This window comes from Carassius gibelio, chromosome A11 (assembly GCF_023724105.1).
Source record: "Carassius gibelio isolate Cgi1373 ecotype wild population from Czech Republic chromosome A11, carGib1.2-hapl.c, whole genome shotgun sequence".
NCBI lineage: Eukaryota > Metazoa > Chordata > Actinopteri > Cypriniformes > Cyprinidae > Carassius > Carassius gibelio.
The window spans coordinates 6,578,017-6,588,065 of NC_068381.1; positions in this window are offsets into that span (position 1 = coordinate 6,578,017).

The following is a 10,049-nucleotide window of genomic DNA, read 5'->3' on the forward strand; positions in this document are numbered from 1 at the left end:
CTATGCAAACATTAATTAATTACACACATCAATATTGCCATTTGGCATATTTAGCCTCAAGACCAGAGTGACTGTGTTCTCTAACACACTATACACTGTATGTACTCACTGAAATTTGACCAGAACATTAATGAAAATAATTTTCTCACCCAACTTCTTGGTCTTGAATTCCAAAATTGCAGTATGAAATCAATTCATGTGAAACATTGATATGTCTGTCAGGGTTTATAGTCTATTAATGCTGCTTTCGTGATGGAAATGCAGCTAGTCAGACTTGATGATGATGAAACAAAACCTGCTTATCTGATTTTTACATTCTATTTCCAATTCTGCTTTGATGTTGATTTGTTGACATTTTAGTTTTGACATCACATAGCCCTACAACACACTGAGTCTGGTTTGATTTATTATTTAATACTGAAAAATATCTGATGTATGTAAAAATTGCTTTATATTGCATCTTCATGCCAAAACAGTGTGTAATGTTAATTTATAAATATAATATTGATTTATGTTTCAAAGCAAGATGAAAACTTATCTCATTATTATTAAATAGCTAACATAACTGAACAGTCTAAATATATTAACTGTCAACATCAGTGCAAGATGCTTAATATTTATGAGGACAGGCATATATCAGTTTGGTGCTGATGGTATGAAGTGCGTCAAGCCACAATAGGAGCCTTTGTGCACTAAGCTCCATTACATTCCATAATTCATCCAGCCTCTTGAACTATCCAGAGAGACAATGGCATTTGTAGGTTATCCGGGCACAATGACCCCATTATCATCCGGCTGTGTGTAGTGTGCTGAAAACACGAGTCTGAAGTCCTTCTGGCTCCAGTGGCTGGGTAATTTAGTTTGGCCTACTGCGATTGTTGCAATGCACATTTATAGTTTTACATTTATATATAGTTCATGCTCTAGCAGTTGCATTTTTACTAAAGGCATAATGTGATGAATTTTAAAGGAACCCAAAATTAAACCACAAAGTGACATGAGAGAGTGAGTGACATTTCTGAGTTCAAAATGGCCCAAGATCTTAGTACATGAAGTTGTATGGCAATTAAATAATCAGAATTCAAACTGTGCTTGCTAGAAAAATAATACCAGGCATATTCTCACTTGTGTGTTTTATTAATTCCCCAGTGCTTTGGCTTTCTGCATCATGCATCTCTGTCTGATCAGAGAAGCAGGAAATTGCTGCTCAAACAGATCAGATCCATCATGTAGATTTGCCAAAGTATTAAAACAGCAGGATTCCAGAAATCAGTTTGAACAGGCATCATATTCCACTGCCTGAAACCTTGATAGGCTCTATTGAACATAATGTTAATGTTAATGTTATGTTAATCTCAGTTCAGAATATCACATATCCCAAAGTTCAGAAATGTTGTGTCATTCCAATTTAAATTCTGAACAGCATTTTCTCTGATAACTTGTTTTAGATCGTTATGGCATGTTCTACAGGAGTCTTCAAAATGTGATATTACTTGATATTTTGATATTAAAGAGCTTGATGTGATCTTACAAAAGTACTCTGACCTTCTCTTTCAGCCCCAAAAACTGAACATTTCTGGTCTGAACTAATGATTATATTTGTATAAAATGGTAATAAAAAAGTAATATATGCTGGTTGGCCACAAAACAACAACAACAACAAAAAAATAAAATAAATAGTTCACCCAAAAAAAAAAGTTTGCTGAAAATTTACCTTCAGACCATCCAAAATGTAGATGAGTTTGTTTCTTCATCGATCAGTTTGGAGATATTTAGATTAGATCACTTGCTCACCGTCGGGATGGTAGTCCAAACAGCTGATAACAACATCACAAGTAATCCTCATGACTCCAGTCCAGCAGTTAATGGGAAAAACTGCATGTTTGAAAGAAACAAATCCATCAGTAAGGCATTTGAAGCTAAAACCATCACTTGAGGTCACATCCTGTCCATAATAACACGTCAAAGTGTTTCTCGTTTTGTCTTTTGAGGCCCAGGTGTGTTTAGAAGAGCTATTTTCATGTAACTTGTTTGTTAGAAATATGTTTTAAAATAAAAAGGCAGATGAAAAAGAGGGTCAAGAAAATACCTTTTTCTGGTGAGTTGTGGACCTGACATCATTACCGGCGTCTGGTTTGCGATGTTGATGTGTTTTTGTCAATGAGTATAACAGAAGGCTTTCATCGGCTTTGTGGTCTCAGACAAAGTACATTTCAGACAAACTGCTTCTTTACCTTGGGTTAATGTTCTTATTTATATATTTACATGTGATTCACTGAAATGTTTAGCCTGAACTCCTTGATCGAAATGTGGAGTTACTGTATCTTGGTGCTTCTTCAATGGTGCGTTTTGACTGTGTCAGTGTCTACTTCATGCCGATAACCTGGTTAAGCTAACAGGTAAACAAGTCCACTTGTGTGGGCGAGGACTGGATTAGCAATATTGATGTATTGATTTTAATCGATACCAAAATGGATTCTTAAATCTCAGCGTAGTGAACTGTATCATATCTCATTTAATCAATTCAACCGCGTTTCAACCGCAGAAAGACGTCAGCTTGTTAACAAAATCACTTAATGTTAAATTAACCTCAGGAAAGCCATTCAATGAACATATATTATTAGTTAACTAAAGATAATGCTAGAGAAGAGCTTTTTGCTAAATATATGCACATGTATTTCAAATTTTTTCTTCGCCTGTTTGAGATATTGTGTGTATTTGTCATGATTTTTTATTACAGCTGCCATTTCAACAACAAATTGGAGTAGAAACTTAATTCTGTTATTAAAAGTTTGATATGAACCTCTTTTATGAGGAATTTAAATGTTTGCACAATTATTATTTATTTTTATAAATTTTTGTATGTGTGTGTTTTGATAGCAGTTACATTTTCGGGTGAACTATCCCTGAAATATACTAAAAAAAAAAAAAACAGAGAGAGAGCGAGAAAGAAAAAAACTAACACAAAAACTAGAAAGAAAAGGAAATGCAGAGAAATCAATGTTTGACATTTTGTCAGATGCTGAAAGTTCCTGGGACTATACAAATGTCATGTATATTTAATAGTTCACCTCTGATCTTCATAGATCAAGAATCTATCAGTGATGGATTGATTTCTATTACGCTGTGTTGTATTGTTTTGTCTGGCATTATATTGAGTTGCTCTAGGCTAGTCTGTATCGTGCTGTTCATTATCCTCTGTGCCATGTGTGTCCCTCCGAGTGTGTGAGCCGCGGTGTGTGCTGCATACGGTTGAGGTGACTTAAGAAAGCAGCACGAGAAGATACCCAAACTCTCCAGGAGACGTGACAGTCATGCTGATCTGGTCTCCGGTGTGCTGATATATCCCTGCCTACCTCCCACACTGACAGCCCTTTCCCAGAGGCCTCTCTCTGCTCTGCCATTCAATACATCCGTGTCTCCCTGAAGCTCTTCAGACGAGGTGGAAATTTATCACGGCCTTGGATATTTCCGAAGCTGTCGGTTGTCTCTGCCTCTCTTCCCCCTCAGACCAATCCCAGAGTGTCTTGTATACATTACTGTATTATCAGTTAAACTGAATGATAGGTTACTAATGCTGTTGTGACACTGTTGTGTTATTTTAGCTCAAATGAAGTATTGTGCATTGCATTGCGTTGAGAGTGTGCATGGTGAGAATAAATTACAGATATGATACACAAGCAGACAGCTGTAACACCATATGGGAATTTTAATGAGATTCGGAGCTATTATGACTGACAGTTTATCTATACACGAGAACATTGGGATGTGTACTAATCCCACTGTAATCTCCACTCTTCCTCTTCTCGAATGTAGAACAGAAACATTACAGTGTATAAATGCATAAAAAGGCAGGTTTTCTTTACTCTTGATGATGGATGGAAATTTAGCATCTGCTAGAATCAGCTGGACTGTAGCATGGCCTGTCAAACGCCGTCTCGCACTTCATCTCGCTTTCTTTTGCTGTTTTCTGACAGTGGGATTTCGCCCGAAGCTCAATTCACTAATCATGCAAAGTGTTCTCATATCCAAACCAACTGGATTAACCAGTTTAAGGGATTGGGAGGCCTAAATGTAATCATAAAAAAAAAAAATCATCAGTGATAAATTGAAGTTGCATTTTGGCTCTGTTCACACGTCTGCACTGTCATTTTTCCAAGTGATGATAGTGTAGAAATTTTCCCTCTTCTTATGTTTGTCATGATAGCGATGAAGGTATTTTATGCATTCATGCACTGTGTCCAAAACCGCTTTGGAAAGAGCAAACTAAACTGTATGTGTTTGGACAGACAACTCCAGACAATATTGCACACTTTTTATGATGGTACATATTGGTTGCACTGTATAGAATTTTATACTGAACTTGGTTATAGAGTAATTTTTACTGAGAACTAAATTAGAATAGTCAATAAAATGAATACTGAAAAACCCTAAAAAGTATATCACAGTAATGACCAATCTAGGGGTTAAAATGTGATACCATGATGCAAATTTTCTTCATGCCAATTTTTGATGTGAAATGTGACTTAGATATGTTTTCGTGAGATTCTCCCATGTTTACCTTTCTCTGGATGAAGCTGCAGCCCACCTAGTGTGCTTCACGGAGAATGTGTCTTGTGTGTGGTCAGGTGAAAGTGATAAAAATCAAAGCTCTGCATAGAAATGTCATTGGAGCAATTTACTGTGACGATATAGCTCATCTGCTACACTTCTCTAAATAGGGTGATGGAGATGCTTTTTTCTGTGACCTTATGAACTCAGAGCTTAGAGCTGATAAATCAGTCTTGCTGAGAAGAAAATGCAGTAGTTTAAAGCTGATCTCTTGGATGGGATAAATGTAAAGTACTGTTCACCACATTACTACACAACACAATATGTGGTATGTACAGACTGTCAGAACACTGTAGTTAAACTGAAATGGGTGAATCGAGGGTGTGTTGGTGGTTTGTCCTCAGTTTGCCCTGTTGTGAACTTTTGTCCTTCATACACACATTATTAACTTACCTCCACCTTTCTGTTTAAGCCTCTGAGATCATGTTAACTCTTGTAAGGAGCTCAGAAGACACACTGTGTAAAACAATACTGTCATTGGCCAAAAGGCGTGAAGAACAAAGCAATAAACTATCCAGAGGAGTGGCTTGCTGTAGATGTCAGTTCAGTTCACAACCTGCACATGGTGTGTTACAGTACCTAACTGACCTACATGACTAAGAGTGAAAATCAAGATCTCCAACAGGGTTACAGCATTAAAGTAAAACAAAGTAAAAATTCAGCATCATTACTCCAGCCTCCAGCATCACATGATCCATCAGAAATCATTCTAATATGCTTATTTGCAGCTCATGAAACATCTCTTATTGTTATCGGTGTAGAAAAAGGTTGTGCTATTTCTTTACATTAGACCATGAAACATATATTTGGGATACTTTGAAGAATAGAAAGCTCTGAAGAATGGTATTTATTAGATATCGAAATCTTATATACACTCACGTATGTGTGTTACGAATTAAAGAAGTTTTAGTTTAACATATGGAATTAATATAAAAAAAGAAGTTAGGCATCATGCAGGGACTTTTAAGAAGACTTCTGAACATGCATATTGCAGCGTTCATGCTCTTCACACATATGAAACAGGCCTAGAGGGGTAACACACATTGTCACATAAAGACTCTTTTTTTTTTTGAGCTAAACCAACAGTTGCTAGTATAAATAAAAGCCGGCACATGGAGACCTGCTACGCAAGAGTTTATAAACTAGTAGAAATCATTTCCCTCACCTCACTTCTAAATATAAAGCAATTCATTTTCATGAGGAATGGATTGTGTCATTGCTTTTGATAAGAGGCAATCAAGAGCACAGTCAGAAAAGCAGACAAACAAGAGGAACCATTTGACAAAGGATTTCTCTGAATACAGCCTGCCGCTGTTACAGTGCGCATTTCAAGTGAGTACAAAAAAAAAAAGCTGATTTGGAAGCTGGTGGCATGCTGGTTCTCACACTCCAAGAGCGGCATTACTCTGGCTGCATTATACAAAGAGAGTGTTGAGTCATGCATCATGTGAACTCTGCTTGTTTCTTCTGGAAGCTGAGTAATATCCTCATCGCTAAGTTGCAAAAACTTCTAAACATTTTTTGGAATTGAAATATATATTTAAATATACTGTATAGTTCAAATGTAGTTTATTGCAGGAAATTGCAGTTATATCATGGTTTTATTGTGACCAATTGAGCTTATTATGAATTGGGCTTTCATAGGAAGAACAGTTTATGATTATTTTTTAATAATGTGTATGTGTCTGCATTTTGTAAGTCAACATACTTTTATGTCAACGTATTAGCAAAGTATATGTTTGTGCAAATAAATGTGCAAATGTGTACCTGTCCTGATTCACATAGCCCAGACCGGTGCAGTGTACTGTGTACTCAATCAATATTATGAGGAAATGTCTTATGAATAGAAAGAAGACGCAAGCCAAGGGAACATTCTTCACAATCCGTTCCATTCTTATTGAGGTCAGGGTGTGAGAGAGATTCAGTTAACATGTTTTGAAGCATGATCTAACCTAAAATCGATGTATAACAGATTATTAATCATGCATAATATCAGAACTTTAGAACCACCTGATCAGCTATACCAAAACAAACAGTTTCAGTTTTCGCAGCTAGGTGTCACTGTTTTTGTTTTATGCAAAGCCAGATATATGCACTCTGAGATATAGCATTCACTTTTTTAATACCAGTGATAAATATTACTAGTTTATTATGAATGTATTTAAAAAATAATAATAATCTACTCCACTAATCAGTAATGTGGATCTTCTGATTCAAATGTTTTTCAGTGATGAGTGTCCTGTAATATTTACAATCGGAAAGATCTCAGATATTAAAAGCATCTAAAGACAGATGGGAGAGATCCATGGAATTGCGTCGAATTGCATTCCCTTTCTGAGCATCTTTCTTTTAATCTGCAAAGCCTCTTTAGTCTGGGAAAAGTCTCCATTAACATACATACATATGGTGCTGTTTGGAATGGGATACAAAATATATTCCAACTGTTTTTGTTGATCTGTTGGTGATGTTCACTAGCCAGGTTCAGTAAAACAACACAAATTATGCAATTTGAGGTAAAGAAAGTCTTAAGTATTAAAATAAATTATATTTTATTAAATATAAATATATTCAATACAAATATACTATTATGAAATCTAGATATATTCATTTCAAAATAAATTGTAATCAAATAATTTTGTCATTTTGCTACAAGTATAGCTCGAAACAGAACGATTCTCCTTTTGTGTCTTGTCATAAGGCCAACGGGAATTGTATGTTATCTAAAGATTCAGTCTTTGATTTGAGTCACTTCGAATGGAACTTTGACGGAAAGATACAAAAGGAAAAGCGGTCCATCATGAGAAATCTCAGTTGAACTGGAAATAAGATATAAACAGTGTGAGCTTAACAATTACTGTACTGCAAGTTTTTCTTGTTGTTGTGTTGTAGAATCTCTGAGGGCAAATCATAAGATCATCCTGCTTTGTTTGCATGTTTTCTAACATTCTGAGAGGAGACATGCCTGACAACAACACAACCACTGCTCACCCAGCTTAGACAGGTCAGGGCTAGATATTTCACAAGACTTGCATTATTGACAAACTATTTTCCTGTTTGACACTGTAAAGCTGCTTTGTCACAGCCAGAATTGTATAAAGCACTATATAAATAAAGGCGACTTGACAAGACTGGGATAAATATAAAAGGCTCAAGAGTGTAACCCAGTTTAACCTGTTGAGTACTGAGATAATGACAATCAAGAGGGTTTTTTGGGGGATGGGGGGTGAAGTTGTCTGCCACATTCTCTCTTTTTTTCTATTCACAAAATGAGATCAATTAATTCTGTGAGTAGAAAGCAATTATCTGATCTTTGTGGCTAAGCTGGATAACAATAATATGAAGTGGATAACCTATAGTACAATCATTCAGCAACAAATGATGTGGAAAGAGTGAGAGGTTCTGTGATTGGTCGACCTCTGTAGTACAGAGTACATTGCACACCTCATGTGCAACAATTGCTGTATTGTACATTTCATTAATAGTTTGATGCCCCAACACAATGTGTCTGTATTTTATCTAACAATATTATTCCAACAACAATTGCTAAACAAGATTATACCCTCACCATTAGATTCATAAAGGGATAGTTCATAAAAAAAGAAAAAAAGAAAATTCTGCCAATATCTCCTGTTGTTCCAAACCTAACCCAGAATAATAAGAAATCCATACAGGTTTGAAACTAACACGAGGGTAAATGATGACAAAATTTATATTTCTGAGTGAACGATCCCTTTTATGCTTGTCTTTCTTCAGACCAAGTACTTAAGAGAACTTAATATGAGACTGCACTTCCATTTTTAGGTAGCTGTAGATCAGCATACAGTATTTGTGAGCAGACATGTGGCTGTATTGAGTAAGAACAGACGACATCACTCCGATCTTGCATCGTAACTGCACCAGGCCATTTTTAATAGACCCCCTAAAATTCACAAACAAAGCACCTCGAATAAGCCAGTGATCCAGAGATAACATATGTCGCCATATGTGCCGGGACATGTCCTGGACAGATTTTTTAGATTCCCTAAAACATCCATAGTAGTTTGACCAATAACATGCAGGTATTGTATATAATCGAGCAGTCGTGGCGTGTGAGAAGGTGAGATCTACAGAGAATGATCAAAGCGATGCAAATACACAGTGCAAACAGCCAAAACCTAAATATTTTAGGCAATATAGAAATCCTGGCAAGGGTGCGTCCTGTAAAAATGGCCTGTATGATTACCCTAGGTTTTGGTGAGGTCAAGCATCGACCCGTGCGAAGAGGAAACTTTTGTGCTTGCTTTTATTCAGGATAAGAGAGAGGTCAGAGGTGATCTACTAATTAAGATACTTTACTTCAGTGGCATAGGAGGAATTCCCCTCAGCCCCTTGAAAAATGAAAGACTTGCATAACGAAGTTCCTTTTGCACAATTTACCATTGTGGTGAGCTTGTGCAAATATGTTAAACCTATAAACCTTTTGGTTTAACACTATAAGGCCTTGAGCCTCTTTACCCTTTGACCCGTGGTTCTCTACCCTTCATCTCAGCCTGAAGATGGCTCTGTAGACTCTCTTCCACTTCATCTCTTGACCACAGAACATCTTATAACCCCTGGGTGATGTGGAACTTTGATTGTATTAGTCAATTGAGACACGCTGAGAACCATTTTGCTGATTCTGTTTATTTTCTGACCAGCTACATCTCTGCACTGTTTGTGTTTGAAACAATGGTTCACCCAAAAATGAAAATTCAGTAATCAAATCTGTATGTCTTCCTTCTTTCTTTCTTTTATTATGGAGTTCTATTTTTGTCTTTCTGAGCTATCACTTTAAGTCTGTTTGGCTTCTGCAGTTACCTTTGCCCTCTTATTTGAGATTTTTGAAAAAATGCATCATGTACAAACCATTGTGATAATGTGACATAAACAAGTGTTGCAGACGCTTTCAGTTTTAAATAAATTATTAGCATTTTGAAGCCCTTCCAAGGATCTTCCACACGAACATGCAGGGACTCCATTGTCTTCTATCTAAAGACACTCATTGGTCACCCAAATAAAAAGAATACGCATTAGCAAGCAAGGTCTGCTATTTATATCATGTCTATCTTGTCTATCTCTCGCTCTCTCACTCTCTCCTAAGTTCTCTGTAAGTCTGACTTCCTTGGCAACCTTCTCTTTGTTTTTGGTGGCACTCGTTCAAGTTTGAGAGAGTGTGAGGAGCTGACGTCCTGGAGGTTATCAGACACAGAGACGGCTGTTGCCCAACAAAGAAACTCCCCAGTTTGGAGACATTCGAGTTCCTGAGGAACAGGAGATTCAATGCAGTGCTGCCAAGAGTACTGTATGTCAGCGAGGTTGTCTGGTGTTGCTGTGTCATCACAGCTAGGTAACAGTCATCTTCTTTTTGTGTGTTTGTGTGTAAAATTACACCATTTCCTAGCCAATGAGATGTCATTCTT